General features: G+C 39.6%; 1 long non-coding RNA gene across 3 annotated transcripts in view; it reads left to right on the top strand.

The window, feature by feature from the left end:
- Positions 1 to 67: 67 nt before the first annotated feature.
- The window catches only part of LOC140689468 (uncharacterized), a 29,366-nt gene continuing 4,167 nt past the window's right edge, over positions 68 to 25,266 (top strand). The window contains exons 1-4 of one of the 3 annotated variants that reach the window (XR_012064447.1): positions 68 to 492; positions 612 to 753; positions 7,824 to 7,991; positions 19,180 to 19,408. This is a non-coding gene — a long non-coding RNA (uncharacterized lncRNA). Of the gene's footprint in view, positions 493 to 611; positions 754 to 7,793; positions 7,992 to 19,179; positions 19,409 to 25,266 lie in introns of all 3 variants that reach the window. The other 2 variants (XR_012064446.1, XR_012064445.1) reach the window with 2 other exon arrangements.

The raw sequence follows: 25,266 nt of genomic DNA, 5'->3' as shown, positions 1-25,266 counted from the left end.
AGCTTCTTATGACTTCACCTCAAAAGTTCTAGAATGTCACTTGAGCAGCATTCTCCCAGTCCAGTCACTAAGGCCGACCCAGCTCCAAGGGGAGAGGCTTTAGACACCCCCTCTCCGTGGGAGAAGTACTAAGCATTTGTGGCCACCGTTAACCTAGAACACGGGAGAATGGGAGACATTACTACCCAGCAGAGGCGGGCCACCTGCAGAAGCATTTTTCGCTTCTCCAGCTCCTTCTGCAGGAGCAGGAAGGAGACTGGGACTGGAGAGATACAAGGCAGATCTTGAACACATCCACCCAGCCCCTCTTGGAGACTTGAGGGAACTGCAAACAGCCCCAGGGCCTTCCCTGTGAGCATCTTTCTCTGAAACAAAGAGCCCCCTCTGACCTCTCTCCCCAGCCTTTCTGCCCACCTGGTCTACAACCTCGTACACCCCCCGGAAGCCTCAAAAATCTGGAGGTGCTTTTCCTGCAGCAGCGTATTAGGCTTGGTGAGTAAACCGAAGCACTGGCCCCAAACCTGGCACATCCTACAAACATTCAAGTGCAGGCCTTTCTTTACATATTAAGGCCATAATACTTCATAAACTTTTCCATTATGTTCTTCCAGTTCCTAAACGCTGGGAAGCAAGATCATGGGTGAAGAGCATCCATACATTCCACAGCAGACACTTCTGGCCCTCAGCCGTGGGGCCAGCACAGAGCCGGACCCTAGCAGTACAAAGAAGGAAGAAACACGTAGATCCCTCACAGTAAGTGGGTCGTAGGTAGTAACAAGAGCCCAGAATTTTACAAGTACCTTTCAAAACCCCCTCAGTATAACCTCTGGCACAGATGAGGAAGGAATCAGGCTCAGAGAGGTTAGGGGACTTGTCTAAGTGTGCACAGTGAGGAGGTGGCAAAACTAGGATTAGAATCAGAATCAGGCTGTGTGACCTCATCTCAGGAGGTAAAATCCCCTCCTAGAGAAGAAGCAAATGCACTTCTGGGTAAACAGATGTTTACTGAGGGTGCTGGTCTTCCTAACGCCCTCTCCCTCATCTTTACGTCACTGGTGCTAAGAGTAGAGGACTTGCAAAGGGGACCAGAGGCTACGTGCGGGGCCATCTCTTCCAGTTAAGTTACAATTTCTCCATGCCCCATTGTCTTATTTGGCACTTTGGGGAAAACAAAAAAAAATCCATCCCTTCTGAAAATCAGTCTGGCAATATATAAAAAGAGCTATAAAACTGTTCATACACTTTGACCCAATCATCCCACTTTGGAATATACCCCGGGGAAATATGCAAAAGAAAAAAAAAAAAGCAAAGACCACAAAGATGTTTACGGTAACACCATCCACAACAGTGGAAAAATGGAGCCTGACCCAATGCCCCTAATAGGGAAAAGGTTATGCGAACGACGGTGCATTAAGACAATGGAATGTTGTGTTGCTATTAAAGGGGTTTGAGTTTACAGATTCTGTTGATACATCGAAATGCCCATGTAAGATAATTGTAAGAGAAAAGAGAAGAATGCAAGAGAGTGTGCACGCTCTGGCTGCGGACATAAATCAGTCTGCAGGCGCATCGATAAGGATCAGAAGCCAACAGAATGTTGCAAATAGCCGGTGCTCAAAATTTATAGCACTTCCCCCCTCTAAAGTCCACAGTACCACAAAAGAAGGTTCATCATTCACTTTTGTTCATGGGGAGGAGAGAGGGGATTTCCTAATCCCGAGGCTCAGTGTGTGTCTGCAGTGTAATGTGTCTGCACTAAGGAGCCAGCTCCACGCTCATCGACGTGATAGAAACAGTGTTCAGAGTGGGGGTCATGGGGAGGGTGCCTGGCCAACAGTCCTGGGGCCGTCTCTCCACAGTTACATATGGTCCTAGGCACTGCACTCCATGTGGCTGGGAGACTGATAAACCAGAGCTCATTTCCAGGAGGCTAACTAGGGTCTGTGATGACTACAGACCGCAGAACATGGCAGAAGCATGAAAAGCCTCAGGATATCTGACCTGAAGCAGAAAAACCTATCAGAGACCCAGGAAGGGCTCCTCCAGCTCTGGGGAAGCAGCGTGTGGAAGGAGTGGGCTTGTTGAGGGACTGGGGTGCCCCAGGACCTGTGGACAGAAGTCATAGAAGAGCAGAGTTCAAGTGCATGTGAGGAGTCGAGTCTCCCAGGAGGCAGTGAGTCCCTCTGGAAGTCCGGAAGCAAAGCCTATGAGGTTCCATCACCTAAATGACCCTCCAATTTGACATTCACCAACTTGAGCAGGATTATGCCTCAACCCAGGAGATTGACACAGTTCCTCTGATTCACGAGTCCTGAGGGGAAAGCATTTGGTAAAAACAGAATATTCTTCCCTTCATATACCAAGATGATTCTACTGTCAGTGGGGCTTCCATTTTGAGCTATTTTCCTAGGATGGATGCTAAGTGTTGGCAAACTGATGTTGTGAACCATAGACAGGCTGGAGGTGCAACCTGTTGATTTTGTTTTTTCCAATAGAAAATGAATTATCCTGAATTGAGCAGCCCCTGTGACCTTTGATCTCATTAATCAAGCAAACAATCACGCCTTCAAGAAACTTACCTTAACATGATGCCGTGGACTAGTGGCTTCCACACTTTTAAAATTAAGAACTCCTATCAGTAAAAAAAAAAAAAAATTGAGTGTGTTCCCCTCATATCTGTCTGTTATCCGTGAATTACTGGCAAAACAGATTAAATATTCATAAAGCTTAATTTCTTTCTTATCTGTAGGTAAAAGTATATAAACAGAAGTTCTAGGATTTTCTTCCCAAACCCCTTGGGTCATTTTACTCACCCTTCCTCCCCGCCCTCAGCGTGAACAGTCACTCTAGAGACCAGAGCTTTTGTCGATGGAGCGGTCAGTCTGGTAACGCTGGAGCAGCTGCAGGAGGAGCAGACGCATGAGGATGTGAGAGAGTGGGGAGAGCTAACGAAAGCCCCCATCTCTGAAAACAGTTTTGGTCTATTGGTAGATATTGGAGCTGTGGTTTGAGCAACTTTTCCCAAACCAGTTTTAAACTATGAGGAATAAAATCTTAGAGTAAAATATATGCAACTTTGTAACAACTAGATAGAAAGCTTTAAAAAAATAAGAGCTCTCATCATGGAATGTCAGTAGTGCTAGCACTGAACGATGGATTCATTTATTAACTCAGTTTTTATTAAGAACCTACTGAATACCAATTAGGTCTTGTATGCTAGGTGTTGGTGATCCAGTAGAAAGGGAAAAAAAACAGACAAAGGGCCCCTGAGATTGTGAGATAATAAACAAGTGTATGAGACAGAAAATATACATGCGCGTGAAGAAATATCTGATTATAAATTGTGTCCTGGGCCATGAAGTAAGTAAGCAAGGTGACAAGGAGGCGAGAGGACACTGCTTCAGAGAAGGTACCCAGGGTGGGCCTCTCAAGGAAAGGATGTCTGTCCCAAGAGCTGAAGGCTGAGGAGCAACTGCCACACACAAGAGGGGAAAGATACAGCGCATTGCCAAATGCAAAGCCTGACACCAAAAGCCCGCTAAGCCAAAGGGCAAACGTAAGTCATCTTTCAGATGCCCTTGGAACCCAGCAGGTCTATTTTAATGCCCTCTGCAGAGCCGAGGGCACAGCTGCTTATTTTAGGCGCTCAGTGCACTGAGTGAACAGGTATGTGGCTCTAAAAAGAACTCCCCTATAATTGGGCTATTTGTGTCTTCCTTCAATGCAGCGCATACGCTCTCCTCCCCTTGGTCAAGGCTTCCTGGCAAACTTTACCGATGACACCAAGGCAAGAAGATGCACAGCTATAGACAAGCCACCCACTGGTCTGGGCAATGGGGAGCCCTCTTAGTTGAGCAGGGTTACCCCCAACCCACACCTGTGGAAATAGCAAAGACAACTGTCTTTGCTCTAAAGTTGTTCAAATTCCTTGCAAGGGCACCTGCTTTATCTTAAAATGTAAGTCTCCTGGAATGAGCAGGTTCTGTGCCCGCTGGAGACGTTAATGTATGGTTGGCAGGTTGGATTTATGAGGCAGTATCATCTGGGAATCACATTCTGTCCATTAGGTTGAGCTAAGTGCTGTCAGGAATGCGGGAAGTGCGGTGCTGAAATGAGGGAGCAGATAAGTGGTTACAGCACCCTAAGTGAATCCAGCTGGACCAGCAGGTCCTTCAGTGGCAGTGCGACATCATGCAACCTGGCTGAGCACTCGACAGACTCACTTAACCCTCAAGAGTTTGGAACGCAAAACACCAGTCCTTTGCTGTTTCGTTTCACTGGCTTTTAATGAACTCTTACATGACAAGAAAGCTGGGAGAGAAATCACCCCGTGCACACTTGAGGCTGCAAAGAAGAACAGTGAACTTGACTTGAGTGAACTTGACTCACTCAGGGGTTTTGTGGAAGACTGAGCACAACAGCCACGGCTCTCAGAGGTTCAACTGATCACTCATTTCAGTTCTGAAATTCTCCAATGAAAAAGAGGGAGGAGGAAAGTCCCTGGATTCTGTTTATAGAGAGAGAACCCCAAAGTCAATATACAAGTGGGCATTAAAATAGTATTACAAGAGAAAGATGTCTTTCTAACGGAACCAGGAATAGCAGAGACACTTCTGATATAAACGTTCTCACTTTCATGTCAAAGCAACATGAGAAAAGGAAACCTTCACGCCCTGTTGGTGGGACTGTGAATTGGTACAGCCACTATAGAGGTTCCTCCAAAAACCAAAAATTGAGCTACTGTATGAATTGGCAATTCCAAGTCTGGATATCTTTCCAAAGCAAACAAAAACACTAATTTGAAAGGATATATATATTTGCAATTACCAAGATGTGGACACAGCATAATTGTCCATCAACAGATGAATGGATAAGGAAGATATGTGTGTGTGTGTAGATATATACACACATACAAATGGAATATTACTCAGTCATTTAAAAAGAATGAAATTTTCCCATTTGTAACAACAGGGATGGACCTAGAGGATATCATGCTAAGTGAAATAAGTCAGACAGAGAAAGACAAATACTGTATGATATCACTTACATGTAAAATCTAAAAAAAAAAAACCAAATTATAGATAGAACAGATTGGTGGTTGCCTGAGATGGGAGGTGGGGGAAGGCAAAATGGGGAAAGGGAGTCAAAAGGTACAAACTTCCAGTTATAAAATATGTTTTGGGGATGTACTGTACAACATGAGAACTGTATTTAAAAATGCTGAACTACATATTTCAAAGTTGCTAGGAGTAAATCTTAAAAGTTCTCATCACAAGAAAAAAGATTCTGAAACGATGTATAGTGACGGATGTTAAACAGACTCATCGTGCTAGTCATTTCATAATAGATTCAAATAGCAAATCATTATGTTGTACACCAGAAACTAATATAAGTTATATGTCAATTATACCTCAATTTTTAAAAAAGCAACATGAAATACATCCCACGGTACTGTAAGAATGTAATTTGAGCCATTGTCGGTAATTGTTTACAAACTTAAAATAGAAAGCAACCAAATATGCAAAAATTCAACAAGGGAAAACAGATGTAGCCAAGAGAATGCAGAACAGAATTTCTTTGCTTTTGATTCCCTACAAAACCCCCGAACTGATGAGTAACAGATGGTAAGTAAACACTGAGAAAAGGGACAAGTGAAAGATACCACCAAAATAACTTCAGTTATTTAAAAATATTTTTTAAAGATTAATTTTTTAAAAATAGGGGAAGTCTGTGTACTGTGTTACCCTAATTTGCGATAGACGTGTAACCAAGTCTCTCAGGGTCCGTTGGTTAGAAGAGCTCCCATGGACTCCATGGGACTTTGGGGGGGGGTTCACGGTGGTAGAACAACTGAGTGGGCTGTTGGCCCTGCAGGAGCCTAAGGAGCAATGCCCGGGAGGCCTGTGAAGTGTCTGTCCTCAGTCCTGCCCACTGAATTGTTTTTGTTAGCCTCCAAATGGAAACATGGAAGACCACTATATCACGCTTGTGATGGACCCCACATTACAAGGGACCGCTGACACATCAGAAGGGGCCACACAGGCGTCCACACACCCTCTCACCAGCTGCGGGAGCTTCTGGGAGCTCCAATTTCCTTCTCCAAGTCTCAGTGAAATGAGAGTACCTCCCAGAGGCTTTGCGAGAATTAAACTACACAACAGGCATGAAACACCCAGGAGAGAGCTTCAATAAATGTGGATTTCCTTCTAATCTTAGAAAGTGCTAGGATCCAATATTATCTCAATAGCTGAGACTGACAGATTTAAAATCCAAAATGTAAAACATAACAGAACAAATACACATCTTATCTTAGAATAGACAAAGTGGAGGCAGTGGGAGAATTAATTTAATATCAACTTGATTTAAAAAAAAGAAACTCTGGAAATTTTATAATGGAACACAAGTTCATGGTCAAAAGGTAGTTTGTCTTTTTTTTTTTAAGATAAGCAATCTGAAGAAACAGTATGGGTGGTGTGGTGTGGAATAAGGCTGCCACCAGGCAGAATTTGCTCAATAAAACAATACATTTTCTAAAAGTAAAAGCTCTTGGTGAATGATGTTAGTTTCCTAACGAGGGAGTGGCTTGTCCATCTGGCTCTCCAGAGAGAGGATGCTCTTGTGTTCAAGATCTTTCAAGGTCTCTCTCAACGCCTCGGGGCCACACTCCTGGCTTCTATCCTGTGGGCTCTGATCTTCCGGGAGAGAGAAATGCCAAGAGCCTGGGCTCCTGCCGAAGATAGCTCTTCCTATGTTTGGAAACCTGACCTGGCATCATCACTATATGACTGTATGATTCTGCTTCCCACCAAGGTCAGCCAGTTCCAGAAAGACATGTGTGCCTCACCTTGCACTCACCTTCAGCCCATGTGGGGGGTGACATCAAGTACTCAGCCATTGTCTGTGTTACCAAATAGCAGTCCTATATTTGACAAACTGCGATAGTCATCTGTTCAAGCTACTGTATATTTATCAACTGATGAAACTGATGCTCTCCTAATAGTGAGCAATTCTGTCAGTCAAATTTAATCATTTAGGTGTCCCTTTTCCTGCTTCTCCAATAGCCAAAAGTGCTGTGAAGATTTACAACCCAGTCTTGTAAGTTCATATCAGGAAGGACCATTGCGTCCTTCCTGGAACCTAATTATTCTTAAAAATTCATATTGATTCAGATAACGTACTTTTTCAAACTTTGTTGTTTACAGAAGCAAGTCTTCACTGAGTCATGCTTACAGTAAAATAGCCAAGGGGGAGTAACATACTTAGATAAAAGTAGCACACTGAAGTGAGTCTTACAGAAATAAACTTTTTTTTTAACATTTACAAATATATACTCAAAATTTACTTTCTTTAAATAAGGCCTTATTCCTCATCTATGACCAAATTTAGTACATGCCCAAGTTACTAAAAACAAAGCCATTTTTTGGTTATGAGCATAAAAATGCATCTCCTTTTTTTCCAACAAAAAAAAGGAAACATTTTCACCATTTTTAAAGTGACCAAAACCAGCCAAATGGACTTTTAGGGAGTTTTCCAAAAGCAAAAGAAAGTGGGAAGTTAAATATGAGAGAATCTGGTACCTGAATGAATTTTTTCCGAATATATAAAAGATTGAGTTTAGCAAAAATCAAAGTACAGTGTGTCTCATAGGCTCAGAATAGCTATTGAAATATATGGACAAATATATTATTCATCATACAATTTATGTTGTTATAGATGTGACATTCGTGTGAATTTGGTGTTTAGACTTTGTAAGAGTACAAACTTCGTAAAAGAGGATAATTTTCTATTGTTAGATGTCGTTATCAGTCATTTTTGAATCTCAGCTCTTCTATGTCGGGCTTCACACTCAGCAGAGCTTCCAAATTAAGAAAATACTTGAAACACTTTCTTGAGCCACCTTTAATGTGAGACTCGAATGGATTAAACCTGCTTCATGCTGCCGACACTCATGTTTCCACTGGCTAGCAGCACCGACCGTACGGTTAAGGAAGGTAGGAAGACACCCAAATATCCTGCCCAGATAGCTGACATCTTTGTGGAGGCAGACGCTGTCTGCACTACACTTTACTGCACCTGCTGTTTTCAGTTCATTTCTGTCCGCGGGAAATTGTCTATGAACTAATCTACCATCTAGTCCACTAGGTTGCCCTTTTCTCAAAATTCTGTTTACCTGAGGTTCTTCCTTCCTCTCCCCAGAAATCTTTTGCCTTTAGTCTTTCTCCTTCTCTAGTTAGCTCTCTGATTCAAAGTGTAAATATTAAATTGAACATGACTTCTTGGTGCTGTTTGGAAGGGTTCTAAGTGGCAAAACATCCCCCAACCAAAAAAAAAAAAAGGGGGGGGGTTGTCTAAGGGAATGGTACAGAGAATTAATCTAGTGTGGATATACCTGTTGCTATGAGGGTGAATATATGAAAGTTGTAATTTAACTTGTAAAAGGGTCAAATGGTATTTTATTTCTTGGTGTTGCATATGCATCAAATCAGTAAACAAGAACAGCCTTAAACAGCCCATTGAGTCTAGTAGGTTAGAAAGCCTTGCGTTCACTGGGGCCTAGTTTCAAAGTTGCAGCACCGCCGATCTCAGTTTGCAAAAATCCCATTGGCTCTCCCTGTATAAGTAAATGAGATCATTCTTTTTTCTCAAAGCAAAAAAAAGAGTAACGATAATCACACTATTTGTAGGTCAAACCAAGGACACGGGTAGAAAATTTGATGCAAGGGATGGAAGGGAAACAGGAGTTAATGTTGATGTTTCAGGCTCCAAACCTAGGCAGCTGGGGGAATTAATAATCTCAAGTGCGAGGACAGGTTTTATACTCTGTAAAAATGCTACAATAACGTCCACGGTCGGTATAGGCACAGAGAAACCAGCTGCGAGGGAAAATGCTGGGAAAGGGAGGACACAAAGTGATGCATTCAGCTGGGAAATTCCCAACTTGGAGAATGAGATATTTAAGCAGAGATGTACTGAATACAATGACAGATTTCCAATTGGAAGTTGAGGAAGGCTGTAAGTCTGGAAACAGAGATTCAGAAGTCATCCCCATAGGGATGATGCTTGAGGCTTCAAGTGGACAAGGGAGAATGATGATGGCCCCTTTGACTTTCACAATATAAATCTTTTCATTGCCTTTTCCTCTGGGATGTAGTTGGTTATTATGTCTCTTCTGTGTCCCTTTACTTTGCTTTAGCTTATGTGCTCCCAAGGGGTAAGAATGTGCCTAACTTACTTTGAACGGTGGGCAACTCAGTATCATTGGTATGCAGGATCTTTTTCTATTTATATTTTTTATTTTTTTAATTGAAGTATTGTTGATTTACAATGTTGTATTAGTTTCTGGTGTATGGCATAGTGATTTGGTTATACATTTATATATATTATTTTTCATATTATTTTTCAATATAGGTTATTATAAGATATTGAATATAGTTCCTTGTGCTACACAATAGAACCTTGTTTTTTTAATCTATTTTATATATAGTGTTTTGTATCTGCAAATCTCAAACTGCTAACTGATCCCTTCCTGCCACTTCCCTCCAGTAACCATAAGTTTGTTTTCTATGTCTGTGAGTCTCTTTCTGTTTTATAAATACGTTCGTGTCATTTTTTTAGATTCCACATATAAGTGATATCATATGATATTTTTCTTTTTCTGGCTTACTTCACTTAGTATGACAATCTCCAGGTCCATCCCTGTTGCTGTAAATGGCATTATTTCATTCTTTTTTATGGCTGAGTAGTGTTTGATTGTATGTGTATACCACAACTTCTTTTTCCAATCATCTGTTGATGGACATCTGATGACAGACATGTTAGGTTGCTTCCATGTCTTGGCTATTGTAAATAGTGCTGCAGTGAACATTGGAGTGCATGTGTCTTTTTGAATTAGAGTTTCTTCTTGATAGATGCCCAGGAGTGGGATTGCTGGATCATATGGTAAGTCTATTTTTAGTTTACCATTCTCCATAGTGGCTGCACCAATTTACATTCCCACCAACAGTGTTGGAGGGGTCCCTTTTCCCCACACCCTCTCCAGCATTTATCATTTGTAGACTTTTTAATGACGGCCATTCTGACCGGTGTGAGGTGATACTACATTGTTGTTCATTTCCCCTCATTTTTTAAACTGAATATAGTCAGTTTACAACATTGCATCAATTTCTGGTGTACAGTATAATGTTTCAGTCATACATATACACACATATATTCCTTTTCATACTCTTTTTCATTATAGATTACTACAAGATATTGAATATAGTTCCCTGTGCTATACAGTATAAACTTGTTTATCTGTTTTATATATAGTAGTTAGTATCTCAAAGTCTATTTACAAAACTGAAACAGACTCATAGACATAGAAAACAAACTTATGATTACCAGGGGAGAAACGGGGTGGGAAGGGATAAATTGGGACCTCATTGTAGTTTTGATTTGCATTTCTCTGATAATTAGTGATACTGAGCATCTTTTCATGTTCCTATTGGCCATCTGTATGTCTTCACTGGAGAATTGCTTGTTTAGGTCTTCTGCCCATTTTTGGATTGGGTTGTTTGTTTTTTGTTATTGAGTTGTATGAGCTGTTTGTATATCCGGAAGTTAAGCCCTGGTCAATCTCATCATTTGTAAATATTTTCTCCCAGTCCTTAGGTTGTGTTTTCATTTTGTTTTGGCAAGCAGTCTCTTACTGTGCACATTTCTTATCCAGATCTGAGTTGGCTTGACCTGGGCTTGGGGAGGGGAGAACCCAGTTCCAGGGCACAGACCATGGAGTTCAGTGTGAATAGAGAGACTGGGCTTAGAATTCAAAACCCATTCAAAAGCCAGCACCATTGTGAAGGTCCTGCAAGGGGCTGGAATCCAGGTAGAGGACCATCAGAGGGCAAACAGCAAGTTAGAAAGGGAGGGCAGTTTTCATGATTACTCATGAAACTCATGATTACTCCTTACGGAGGAATATATAAGGTGTGATGTTTTTCTCTTACCTCCCCCACCAATTAGACATTCGTGAATGTAGAATTACAGAAGCTCTGCACACCCTTTTCACGTTTTACCCAGCATCTTGGGCTTGGGATTATGCACCCAGACATGTACCTTCCCTTGTGTGATCTTTCTTTAAAGTCAGTTGTGGGCTTGCCCATCTGCAAAGAACCTAATTGTAAGCACCTCCAAGGCAGGGATGTGTCAGAAGCTCCCCTACTTCAGGGTCTACCCTGGACCCTTGAGGCACTGCCCCAGCCCTCCTGCAACCTGGGTCTGAATGAAAGAGGTGTCCCCTGATGCCCAACCTGCAAGGACTGATTTAACTAAACCTCCCCGTCACTGTACGAAGTTCTCCACAGCATTCTCCTCATTCCACCAGCAACCACCCCGCTCCCCAGCCCTCCTAGCCCAGGTCTTCTCAGGCTGTGTTTGCATCTTTCTTTGACACAGGACTTCCTCTGAAAACCATGCCTCAGGGTAAACGCTTAGCCTGGCCCTGAGCATCTCTGACTTCTCTGTAGACAAGCCCCGCCCACTGTGTCCCAGAAAGCAATCTGGTCCTTGTTGTGTTTGTCCACACCCTTGGTTCTGGCCTGTTAATCCCACATTTCTGACACCCTTGCCCAATATCTTCCACTAGGAAGATGAATGAACAGTTGAAGGTTGAAACAGATACAGTTGTGATTGAGAACTAATATGCTCATTAGCAACTAAATATAATAAAACATAACTCAAATGATTAAATGAAAACGGCTCACCTTTGTGGGGATATACAGCTTTGGGGTTACATTATCCTTTTTTTGCATAAAATTAGAACCAGCTGCTGTGTTTACAGAAGAGGCTTTGCTTTGCCAAGCAAATTGGCAGAGATGTTCTTGCAATAAAGGGACAGCATCCTAATGTCTTTTCCTAGCCTAACTTATAAAGTGCGGTCTCTGTTGCATTTCCAAACATCAGGGAATGATAACTTCCTCCCGTCACCACCAACACTGCAACAGACGAAAAAAGAAAAGCCAACATCTTTATTAATTCTTTGAATAAATTGTTACTGTGCTCATGTCAAGTGCTGGGCACTCTGAGAGTTACGGTTGCATAGAAGCTGTGATCCCCAGCCTGCAGGCACTCACAGTCTAGCTGGGGAGATAAGATGTGTACAGTTAGCCACACTACTAGGCAGTGTGCCACCAATGCCATGGGAGTGAGTGGTGGGGGACTCAAGTGCCATAGGATTTCAGAGGAGGGAGAGAACATTTCTGGCTTAACAGAGGAAGTTAGAGTTGAGTTTGCTTTTTGCTTATTTCATAAATATTTACTGGGTGTCTCTGAGGACTGAGGGCTGTGCTGATTGTTGGGGAACATGAGAGTGGGTAGAACCGAGATGGTCCTGGGGCTCCCATGGGAGCCTATCGGGGAAATAGACATTAATCAAATGATTATATTTATATATATATAAAATATTTTATTTATATATATATATAAAATAACTCATGGTCAGTTGAAGGAAGGAAGTAGAGGGAGCTATGAGGGCACAAAGGAGGGGGTCAGGGAGGATGTCCCTATGGGAGGGACGCATGGTTGAGAGCTATAAATGAGGAGGCGTTAACTAGGAAAAAAGAGAAGTAAAAATAAAGGAGAGGGGAGTGGGAATAACAGTCAATTTTGCATATGCAAAATTCTTGAGATAAGAGTAAGAACAGCAAGTTAAAAAAATTAAAATGTCCCATGTAGCAAAAATAATAGGGAAGAGGAAAGAACAAGAAGATTGGAGCCAGGCCACTCAGGACCTAGGCGGTGAGGACTTCAGTCTTGACTCCAAGAGCAGTGAGGATCTCCTTAAGGGATTTAAGAAAAGGAGAGACAATCAGATTAATCTATGAAAATACCATTCCAGCCGCATGGTGGGGAATGATTGTTTCTCCAGCTCCAGAGTAGGTGCAGGAGACAGTTCTGCTACAGGCAATTACACTAGACCAGGGAGCGGACAGTGGTAACACTGGAGGAGACAAGTGGATGGATTTGGGAGATACTCGGGAGTAAAAAGCTGGTATCAGTTCTTAGCGAAAGATTGTGAGAATGTGAAAGCCCTTTTTCTCAACCCTGATGTCTCCTTCCCATGAAAAGAGTTTGTCTCAGCCCTTCTCCTTCCTCTTGGGACTGCACTGCCAAGGAGGGCAAGCGTTCTCCTCACGGACTCCTGGCAGTGACCAAGATGTAAGTGCTACCCAGGACTGGGTGGGTGAGTGGGTCTGCTTTCTATTGTAGTTTGGATGCCAGACCCATCTGGTCCTCTCACTGAGTTAGGTCCTCAATTCTTCTCTATCAGTAAAGCTAACACCTTGGTCTTCATATTTCCTCTTCATTTTATTTCTCAAATTTTTCACAACTTAGGAAGAGATAATGCTGTTTATTTATTATGCAATTTATTAATCCCTCTGAGATTTCCAACATACTGCAGGTGGCGGGTCTTTGACGGATGAATAAGATTTTGATACAAATGGAAGGAAAAGCATTTACAGGTGTGGGGACAGCATAAGGAAAGCAGCAACGTGGTAAAAAAGCATGCAAGTCGTGAGAGTGGAAAAGTGATGTACTAATCTGGTTAAAGCTGAAGATCTACATGGGGAGGTTGCTAACATCAGGTTGGAAAGATACTCTGAATTAAGATTATGGAAGGTCCAGGGGGACATGCTAAAGATTTTGGATTTTATCCTTATAAGAAAAGGAAAGCCACTAAGGTTTTCAAGCAGGTGGTCTGAGCTAAACAACTTGTGAAATGTCAGGTATACTGAGCATGGAAACCAGTTAAGAGATTATTACAAGGTCCCGAACTAGTGTGGGAGTGATAAGGAAGGAATAAATACAGACATAGGAAGGAAGAATTAGCAGGTCTTTCTTGGAAGATGAGATGTGATGCATGATGAACAAGATGAATTCAAGATGGCCCCAGGGTTTGCAGTCTGGATGCCTGGAGAACAGAAGTACCATGTAGGTGTTGGGAAGAAAATGATGAATTCAATTTTAGACACACTGAGTTTGGACATAAAAGAGGGATATCCAAGTGGAAATGTCCAGTAAGTTTTTGGACATGTAGAAGATATGTATTTACAGTTCTGGGGAAATGCCCTTCATTGTGGGAAGAAGAGGCAAATTCTTAGCAATGTCTCCTTTTTCCAAAATCTGAATTCCCAGTGCCTAATATATATCAGGAACTCTGTCATGTTTTTAATGATTGAATTGAAGGTTGAAGGCTGAAGGCTTGGTGAGTAAAACTCTTGGAACCCAGTCTGTTCAGGTCAATGAGTGACTGAGATTCCTAGAGAGGATACTGAAGTCAATATCAGAAAGAGGACAGTGGTGGGAGTCAAAAGGCCAAGTAAGGGACAGACAAGCAGATGCCTCAGCAGGTGGAGCTGACTCAGAACTTCTATCAGCTAGGGCATCTCTTTCTTCGGTGCTTATAACACAGTTTCCTCACTGGGGGCTCCTAAGGGGACTGTTGGTCTATATGGCTTTAGACAGATACAAGCTCAGTTTACCTTCAAAGATTGGGAGAGAAGAAAACCAAAGAAGTTGTCCCATCCAAACACAGGAATAAATTTTATCTAATGGGTTAACATTTAAATATCAAGGAATTGATTTTCAACAAGGATACCAAGACTGATGGAGGAAAGAATAATCTTTTAAACCAATAGTGCTGGGAAAACTGGATATTAACATCCAAGAGAATGAAGCTTTATACCACATATAAAAATTAACTCAGAATGGACAAAGTCCTAAATTTAAAAGCTAAAACTGTAAAACCCTTAGAAGAAAACCCAGAGACAAATAAATCTTCATGATCTTGGATTTGGCAATATTTAAAGATGACACCAAAAGCACAAAATAAAAATAGACACACAACAAGTTTCTACTACATAGCACAGGGAACTATATTTAATATCTTGTAGTGATCTATAATGAAAAAGAATATGAAAACGAATATGTATGTGTATGACTGAAACATTATGTTGTACACCAGAAATTGACACAACATTGTAAACTGACTATACTTCAATTAAAAAATTAATTGAACATCATTATAATTAAAAACTTTAGTGCATCAAAGGACATTATCAAGAGAATGAAAAGACAACTCATAGTAACAGAGAAAACATTTGTAAATTGTATATCTAATAAGAATTTACTATCTAGATTATATTTTTTAAAACTTCTCTGCAACATTGTAAAATGACTATAAATCAATAAAAATAAATAAAAAGCAAAACAAACAAAAAACTCCTCTGACTCAACCACAAAAAAAAATGACTCCGTTTTAACATGGGCAAAGGACTTGAACAGACATTTCTCCAGAGAAGATAAACGGATGGCCAATAAGCACATGAAAAGATGTTCAACATCAAGTCATGGAAATGCAAATCAAAACCACAATGAGATACCACTTGATACCTACTAGGATGGCTATAGTAAATAATGTAACCTTCATACTGTCCTGGTTGGAATGTAAAGTGGTGCAGCCACTGTGGAAGAAAGTCTGGTGGTTCCTCAAAAAGTTAAACATAGAATTGCCATATGATCTGGCAATTTCAGTCATAGGTATGTACCAAAAATAATTGAAAGTAGGGACTCAAATACTTGTACACCAATATTCATAGCAGCATAATTCACAATAACCAAAAGGTGGGAGCAACCCAAGTGCCCATCACAGATGAATGGATAAACCAAATGTGATATAGCCATACAACGGAGACTAGTACTCAGCCTTAAATAGGAGTAAAGTTCTGATGTATGTTACAACATGGATGAACCTTGAAGACGTTATGCTTTAATGAAATAAGCCAGACACAGAAGGACAAATCTTGTGTGATTCCACTTACATGAGATGTTTAAAAAAGACAAATTCATACAGACAGAAAGTCGAAATGGGGTTACTCAGGGGTGAGGTAGGGGCAAATGGGAAGTTACTGCTTGCTTAATAGGTACAGAATTTTGTTTGGTGTGATCAAAAGTTTCGGAAATAGTGGTGATACCTGCACAACATGATACTGAATTGTCACTTAAAGTGGTTAAAATAGCAAATATTCTTACCACCAGAAGTCAATAATAAGTAATAACTAGGTAAACATAGTAATGATTATAGCTATCATTTATTGAGTGCTTTCTGCATCTAGAAGCTTTCCAAGTATTATTTAATTTAATCTTCATAATATCCCTATAAGGGAGATGTTATCATTATCCCCATGTTATACATAAAGAAACCAAGGCTTATAGAAGTTAAATATTTTCCCAGAGTCACAAGGCTGGTAAATAACTAGTTGGAAAATCAAATAATTTCAAGTTGCTGAGTTGGAAGTTAAAGGGATTCCTTCTTTTGTTGTTGTTAAATTTTTATATCTAGAAATAATATTAGTAGGACTATCATTACTTATGAAAATAATGTGCTTTTAGAACAACAGAGAACAGCAGTTTCTGCTTATTTAATTCCAAGGATCCAAACCTGTGTGATAGCCAGTGTTTTTGACGGTGTAGTGAATTAGAAACCTTCAAACAGCAAATTGGCAATGTAAATCTGTACAACCCTTTTAGAAAGCCATTTCACAAAATATGCCAGAATATTGACCATTCAAAGTGGTTCTGGAAATGGATCTCAAATGAGATTCTGCATGCAAAAAAAAGTTAGTTTTTCTATGCAAAGGTGTTAATCAAAGCATTGTTTATAAAATGATTAAAAAAAAAACTTGAAAACAATTTAAACTGTCCAACAATTTTTGAGTGCCTATGCAAATTATTATATGTATTTATTCAACAGAATTTTATATTTCTTAAAATATTACTTACATAACATAGGAAAATAGTTTTTTACAATGTTAAGTTTAAAAAGCTAGACACAAAATTGGATGTCCATTATGAGTATAGTTCAGTAAAAATAATATACAGAAGATAAAAATCACTTTAAATAAACAAAAAATTTCAAATGAGAGTATCTTTGGGCAGTGGAATTCTGTTTGGTAATTTTCCTGCTTTTATCTATTTCTCATACATTTTTAAATGAGCATATATTACATTATAATTATAAAATAAAATAAACTTAGAAAATATAGTTCAAAAGGACCAAATCCATATTCCTCTTTTGGATTAGTGAGTAAAATAAAAGATTTTCTTTTTCCACTTTCAAAGATGATATGTTCTTTTTATTACATCTTGAGAGCACTGATGTGATTACAAAGACTGATAAATGACCAAGAATTTATGGGTCATCAACTATAACTCTGAAGAATGAGGAGAAACTCCTAAGCCTTGAAGTTAGTATTAAACTAATATAAAAAATTAGTCATGTAAATCTACCCAAACTGAATATGCTTCGTTCTTCATTTATTGCTTAGTTATGTTAGGACTCAGTACACCAGTGAGTGCACGGAGACAAAAGTTAATAACAAAGAGCAACAGAGGCTTCACTGAATTAGACAGAGACCCAACCAGAAAGATTTTGAAATGATTAAAATATTACAAGCAGCTGAAGACACAGTCAGCGCAGGAAGCCCTTGGCTGATTTACAGTGGCGATCACCACCTCTTCACGTTAGCGCACATGCCTCCAGTGACCTGGGAGAGAGCTGGCTGAGAGGTGGGAAGGTGGGAAGGAGGGAAGGAGCTAATGCCAGGCTGAGACCAGGGTACAGTTAGATGAACCCTTACATTAAATGCACGTCACAAATCTGTGATTTGGTCTGTGTGAGATTTTCTTTTTACCTCAGGCTCTGTCCTGTGTCAAAATTTGCCAGTTATTTTCATGAATCCCATGACAATTTTACACGAATCCAAATAATCCCTCTTGCTTTTTTAATATCCCTATTTAGCCATTAGATTTTGATGGATCGATTTTAATTTTTAATATTGAACATATTCTATATTTTAGACCAGGGAGCATGAAGCCATTACACAGTTAATGAGTTTCATCATTATGAAACAACAATGAACAGAGTTGTATTTAAACTGGGCAAACATTAACAATCATATCCAGAACATTTTTTTAAAAAACCTTCTACACACCTTCTTTGGCACATGGCAAAGTCTCATGGTAGATCCCAGAAAAGGAAAAGGAAGAGAGGACTGACACTGGGGAAGCCAGAAAGAGCCAACTCCTTGACTTCCTGTTTCACTGGAGGGTAGCTCTGTGGGATGGGATGGGTGGTACCCACAGGCGGCACTTCCACAGAGCTGCAGTAACCTGAAAAGGTGCGGCGCAGACCTCCTAGTCCCCATCTAACTTTCCTATAGATTTATTTATCACAGTGCCTGAGGTTCCACCATGACAGTTTTCCCCTGGAGCCTTAAAAGCTAATTACATTTATGGTTCTGCTTTGAAGATTGCAAAGCCCCTCTGGGAAGACTTCTTCCCTAAATACCTCAGAGCAGGTGTTCTAACCAGTTGCTCAAGATTGACTGGTGGACTTCTAATGGAGGAGGCGATATTAATGTTAAGAGCTTGGGCTTCAGAGTTTAAATTCAGCCTTGCTACATACTAATGGAGAATGACCTGGGGCAGGTTATCTTCTCTAAGACTCAGTGTCTTCATCTATAAAAGAAGGATAATAATATTTAAACTTTGAAGGGCACTTGTAAGGAGAAAATGTATGTAAAACACTTAACCACAACAGATGGTACCTATTTCAGGACAGCTGGGTGGGTCAGCAGGAAGTTGTTAGCTCCTGACAGAGGGTAGGCACCTCCCTCAGCTTAGGGTCATCTCAGTAGAATAGTGTTTAACCTAGAGGCCCCTAAACCTGGCAGAGTGGAGATTTGTTTGCTTTGTAAAATAAGAGGTACTCAGACACCAACACTTTAGAGACTCTGATTCAGAAAGTCTAAGAGGCTCAGAGGTCAAGATTATAGATTCTGGAATCAGACTGTCTGTGTTCAAATTCCAGCTCTCTGGCTTACTATATGTGTCTGTGAGCAAGTCATCTATCTTTTCTGTACTTCAGTCTCTTCATCTCTGTAACTACGATAACAACAGCAACCGACCACAAAGAATAGTTAATGCGATGAAATTAGTTATCACTGTTAAGCAGGGGGGAGAGCCTCACATTGGATATTTTAAAAGAGACTGTAGATTATGAGATGCAGCTGAGCTAAAATCACTTTGCTGCAAAGCTCTTCCTAATTAGCTTCCAACCATTGGTTCTTCATGTAATTTCAGGAGTAGAAATAGGAGATTCGGGAACATCAAAGAATAATTTTTGGCAAATGACCGATCACTGACAAGGAAGATAAAAATGAGGAGGCATCACTTTTTGATCGTGCCTTATATGGGTACATTTACGAAACCCTGGACAATTTTCAAGGTAAACCATTTACGTCAAGAAGCACAAAGTCAAAAGATTGGAAGGAAAACCTAAAATTACAGGATTGCACATGAGAAATCACAAGTAAGTGAATCCTTGCCAGAAATGTTTAAATCTGCTCGAGCTGGACACTGAAAGTCAGGGGAATAAGATATACCCATCTTAAAGTGGAGGGGATTCCATCAAATTAGATCCAGATGCATTTAGAGTTTCAAACCTGTACACCACAAACAGATCAGCTACTCTGATTCGGAAATCAAATGTAGATAGTACATGAAGAGGAAATTTAAGAACTGTTGGCAACTTGGTATATTATCCATACTTCCAAAATTCAGAGGCGTCAGGCATTCCTCATAGTTTCTCTCTTTGTTGTTTTTATTAATTGCCTTTTCCAGATTCCTTTCTCCTCCTCTTATATACTATCATTTGGTCTTCTAAGCGATTGTAAAATCATTCCTGTTGCTGCTGACTACAGCATCTAGGTATTTACACATTTTTAATTGAATTTTTTGTTGTGATAACTGTAGATTTACATGCAGTTGTAAGAAATAATACAGAGAGGTTTTTTAATACTTCACCCAATTTCCCCAATGGTAACAATTTGCAAAATTATAGTATAATATTTCAACCAGGTAATTGACATGGCTACCATCCACTGATCTTATTCAAATTTCCCTAGTTTTATTGATACACACTTGTTTGCATGTATATGTGTTTATTAAGTGCTATACAATTTTATCACCTGTGTAGATGTATGTATCTGCTACTAGAGTCAAGATACTGAATATTCCAACAATTCAAGGATCACCCCCATGTAGCCCCTTTATACCACATTCATCTCCTTCCTTGCCTTACCCAACCTCTAGCTCCAAGTCCCTTACCCTGACATCCATCTTTCCCCCATTTCTAAAATTTTGTCTTCTGTTTTAATGTTACATAAGTGGAATCATATAGTATGCAAACTTTTGGTGCTGGATTTTTCACTCGGTATAATTCCCTGGAGATTCATCCACGTTATCCTGGGTATCAATAGTTTATTCCTTCTTATTGCTGAGTAGTGCTCTATGGTAGGGATGTTCCAGCTTTTGTCTATTACAAATAAGACTTCCATGAATATTTGTGGACAAGGTTTTGTGTGAATATAAGCGTTCATTTCTCTGGGATGAATGCCCAGGAGTACAATTGCTGTGTCATATGGTAATTGCATGTTTAGTTTTATGAGAAACTGCCAAACTGTTTTCCAGACTGCCTATACATTTTACATTCCCCCCAGCATTATATGAGTGATCCAGTTTCTCTGTGTCCTCACGAGTACTTAGTGTTCAGACTTCTTAATTTAGCCTTTCTGATAGATGTGTAGTGATATCTCATTGTGGTTTTATTTTGCATTTCCCTGAGGGCTAATGCTGTTAAATGTCTTTTCATGTGTTTATTTGCCATCTGTATATCCTCATTATTGAAATGTCTGTTCATGTCTTTTGTCCATTTTCTAATTGACTTTTTTTTTTATTGTTGAACTTTGGGAATTGTGTGTGTATGTGTGTGTATGTGTGAGAGTTTTTCATGTGTTCCAGATACTAGTCCTTTGTCAGACATATAATTTGCAAATATTCATTCCCAGCCTGTAGCTTGTCTTTTCACCTTCTTAATAGCGTCTTTTGTGGAGGAAATGTTTTCAGTTTTGATGAAGTCCAATTTATCAGTTTTTCCTTTTATGGATTGTGCATTTGTATCAAGTCTAAGACCTCTTTGCTTAGACCTAGATCATGAAGACTTTCTCTTATGTTTATATCTAAAAATTTTATAGTTTTACATTTTACATTAAATCAGTGATCCACTTATAGTTAATTTTTGTATAGGTGAAAGTTTATTTTTTGCCTATGGATGGCCAATTGCTCCAGTGCCATTTGTTGAAAAGGCTATCCTTCCGCCATTGAATTGCTTTTTCACCTTTATCAAAAATTCTTGAGCATATTTCTGTGGATCTATTTCTGGAATCTTTATTCTGTTCCATTGCTGTGTCTGTCTCTCTGCCAGTGCCTCACTGTCTTAATTACTGTAGCTATACGGTAAGCCTTAATATTGGGTGGGATGATTCCTCTCACTTTATTCTTTGTCGAGATTGTTTCTACATAAATTTTAGAGTAATCCTGTCTATATATATACAAAAAAACCTTGCTGGGATTGTGGTAGGAACTGTATTAAATCTATAGGTCAATTTGGGGAGAAATGATATTTTTATTATGTTGGACCTTCTCCATAACTGCAATATGTGTCTCTGTTTATGTAGGTCTCCTTTGTTTTCTTATATTGAGGTTTTGTAATTTGGGGCATACAGATCATGTTTTCCATATATCTAAATATTTGGCTTTACCTGAGTGGTTGTAAGTGGCATCAAGGTTTTTTTTTTTTCTTTTTTGTTGCAGTAGAGTTGATTTACGATTACTTAAGTTTCAGGTGTACAACATAGTGATTCACAATTTTTATAGGTTATACTCCATTTACAGTAATTATAACATATTGGCTATATTCCCTGTGCTGTGCAATGTATCCTTATAGCTTATTAGTTTTAATGGCATCATATATTAATTTTGGTTTCTGTACATTTGTTGTCAAATAGAAATGCATTCTTTTGTGTGTGTGTTGGCCTTATATCCTAAATCCTTGATGAACTTATTCTAAGAGTTTTTTTGTAGACTTCTTGGGGTTTTCTACATAGATAATATGTTATCTGCAGATAAAGATAGTTTTATTCCCTCCTTTCTAATCTGGCTGCCTTTTATTTGTTTATTTTTCTTGCCTATTGCAAAGTCTAGAACTTCCAGTGCTATATTGGATAAGACTGAGGGCAGACTTCCTTGCCTTTTCCTGATCTTAGGGAGAAAACTTTCATCCTTTCATTATCAAGTAGGACATTAGCTCTCGGGCTTTTTGTAGATGCTGTTTATCGGGTTTAGGTATTTCCCCTCTGTTTGTTATGAGTTTTATCATGAATCAAAGTTGAGTTTTACCAAAAGTTTTTCTGCATCAAGTTGTTATGATCCTATGATTTTTCTTCCTTCCTTGTTGATCTGGTGGATTACTTTGACTTTTGAATGTTGAACCAGTTATACCTAGAATAAATCCCACTTTGTCATGGTTCTCAATTCTTATGAGAGATGTTGGTCTGTCGTATTATTTATTTTGTACTGTCCTTTACTTTATTCAAATTACTGTCCATACTTTATTCAAATTTCCTTAGTTTTTACCTAATGTCCATTTCTGTTCCCGGGTCCCACCCAGGTTACCATATTACACTGAGTTGTCATGTCTCCTTAGGTTCCTCTTACTGTGACAGTTTTGCAGACTTTCCTTATTTTTGATGAGTTTAACAGTTTTGAGGGGGTGTTGATTAGGTATTTTGTAGGATTTCCCTCCATTGGAATTTGTCCAATGGTTAGACTGACGTTACAGGTTTCAGGGAAGAAGACCAAAGAGGTAAAGTGCCATTTTCATCATATCGTATCAAAGACACATACTATCAACATGATCCATCACTGTTGATGTTGACCTTGATCACTTGGTTGAAGTGTTGTTTGTCAGCTTTCTCCACTGTCGATGTCTTCCCCCACCTTCCACACTGTACTTTTGGGAAAGAATTTACTTATGTGGAGCCCACACTTAAAGGGGAGTGATGCCTCCCCCATTGTGGGCAGATAATCTACATAAATTATTTGTAATTATTCTGCATGGGAGACTTCTCTCTTCTCCCTTTTATTTATTTATTCAAGTTGCAGCAGATACCCCTTAATGCATCCACAGACTCAGACGTCACTGACGGCAGATAGGAGATGGCTATCCAGGGTGAAAGCGGCCATGGTCCTTTCTTGGTTCTGAGGTCCCGGAATTCATAACCACCACCTCACTGGATAGGTGCTGTATGGTACAAGGTTGTTATTGCAGTTGAAATGAATAAAAACTAGACTGAGCCCTTGGTGAGACACACTGCACACAGATATTCGGATGTCAGGGTGTCATGGTGCAGAGGCTGGTCTGGGAATCAGGAGGCCGAAGCTGTACTGCTCTTGACTCTAATGAGCTACGTGACCTTGAAGAAGTCAGTTGAACTCCAGAACACAGTATGTTCACACATGCAAACACAAGAATTGGACATGATGAGTCCCTCCTAGTCTAAAATTACCCACGTGTTGCAAAGCCACAGCTATGTTCAGAGTGGTTAACTGATCAGTGCAGGAGCAAACACTGTGGTTTTGCCTGATTAGCACTGGTAGAGTTTAACTAGGCAAGGGGTGGCCCTGTGCTCTGCCCTGCTTCGTGGTTCCTTAGCGATGTTTCCTGACTATGTCCCTCCCTCTCCATCCCTTTTACTACACTGCTATTAAATTAAGGTTGTCAAGCTTCCATGCCTAGACCATCACAATGATCTCCTTATGGGTATCCCAGCTCCCATCTCTTTCCCAACAGTTCACCATACATCCTGCAGTAAGGGTCATCACAGCACTGCAGATTCATCGAAGGTTAGGTTAAAGAGACCTTAGAAAGCAGCTCTTCCAGAATTTCCCATACCATGGTTTTTTTTTTAAATCTATTTTTATTGAAGTATAGTTAGTTTACAATGTTGCAGCAATTTCTGGTATACAGCAGAATACTTAGTCATATAGGAACATACATATATTCGTTTTCGTATTCTTCTTAACCATAGTTACTACAAGATGTATACCTTGTTCTTTTAAATAGTGGTTATACACACACAGATAAACCTGATTCTGTGGCAAACTACTTTTGAAAAGTCTGCATTCTTCCTGGAGATTTGCATCTCACGCTTGTATAGTCAAAGCTCTGAAGAGTCTTGCTATAGTGAAACTCTCTTATTATTGTTTAATCCAGAATTCTTCCAACTAATTTGACCATGAAGCTTTTTTGTTGTTGCCACAAAATGTCAATAACATATCTTAGCACCAGTGTGCTGAAGAACATATTTGGGAAATGCGGATCAGCCCATTTTCTAGACGAGGGAACTTGGGTTGAGAGAAGTTAAGCGATTTGTGCAAGGCCACGGGACTACTCAGTAGTACAGCTGGGACTAAAACCCAGGTTCTCACATACCTGATGGTCCAGTATTCTTTGCATAACACCACGCCACCACTATGAGCCAGATTTTTAAGACTGCTGAAAAACAACAGGAAATAGCTTGTAAAATATTATAAAAGATTTCTACACATATACATGTTTTACACTATATATGTGGAGTAAAAAATGTATTAAAATAAACACCCATCACCTAGCTTAAGAAGAAGAATATTATCAGAACTTTGAAGCCCTGATAGGCCCCATCCAATTGTACGATCCTGTGTTTCTCATTCACTTGCTTTTCTTTAGTTTTACTGCAGATACGTACTGCAAAAATACATTATTTTATTTTGCATATTTTGAATATTTAATTAATAGTATTAATATTATTTTGCAACTTGTTGCAAAAAGTTTTTGCTCATTAATTTTGTGAGTCAATCCATGTTGATAAGTACAGCTAGAATTCCTTTGTGTGTATAGATCAGTGTTTTTATTCATTCTCCTGTCAATAGATATTTGAGTTGTTCCCTTCCCTTTTTATTTGGTTTATCATAAGCGATGTTGTATGCACATGTCCACACATGTCTGAGCACCTGTGCTAGTGTTTCTCTAGGTTATAACCTCAGAAGTTGCTGAGTTATAAACTATACCCACCTTCATTTTTACTAGATAACATGAAAGAGTTGTTCAATTCACATCCTCACCAGCAGTGTATGAAGATTTCCATTGTTCCACATCCTTGGCAACATTATCTTGCCAGACATTTTTTTAAGCTTTATATTATGGAAAATTTTGAACATGTATGAGAATTATATTATGAGTATTCTTCAGCTTCAACACTTAGCAACCCAGCCCATCTTCCATGGGCCATC

Source organism: Vicugna pacos, chromosome 26 (genome assembly GCF_048564905.1).
Source record: "Vicugna pacos chromosome 26, VicPac4, whole genome shotgun sequence".
Lineage (NCBI taxonomy): Eukaryota > Metazoa > Chordata > Mammalia > Artiodactyla > Camelidae > Vicugna > Vicugna pacos.
The sequence above is the reverse complement of the archived record's forward strand: the minus strand, read 5'-3'. Positions and strand labels throughout refer to the sequence as shown.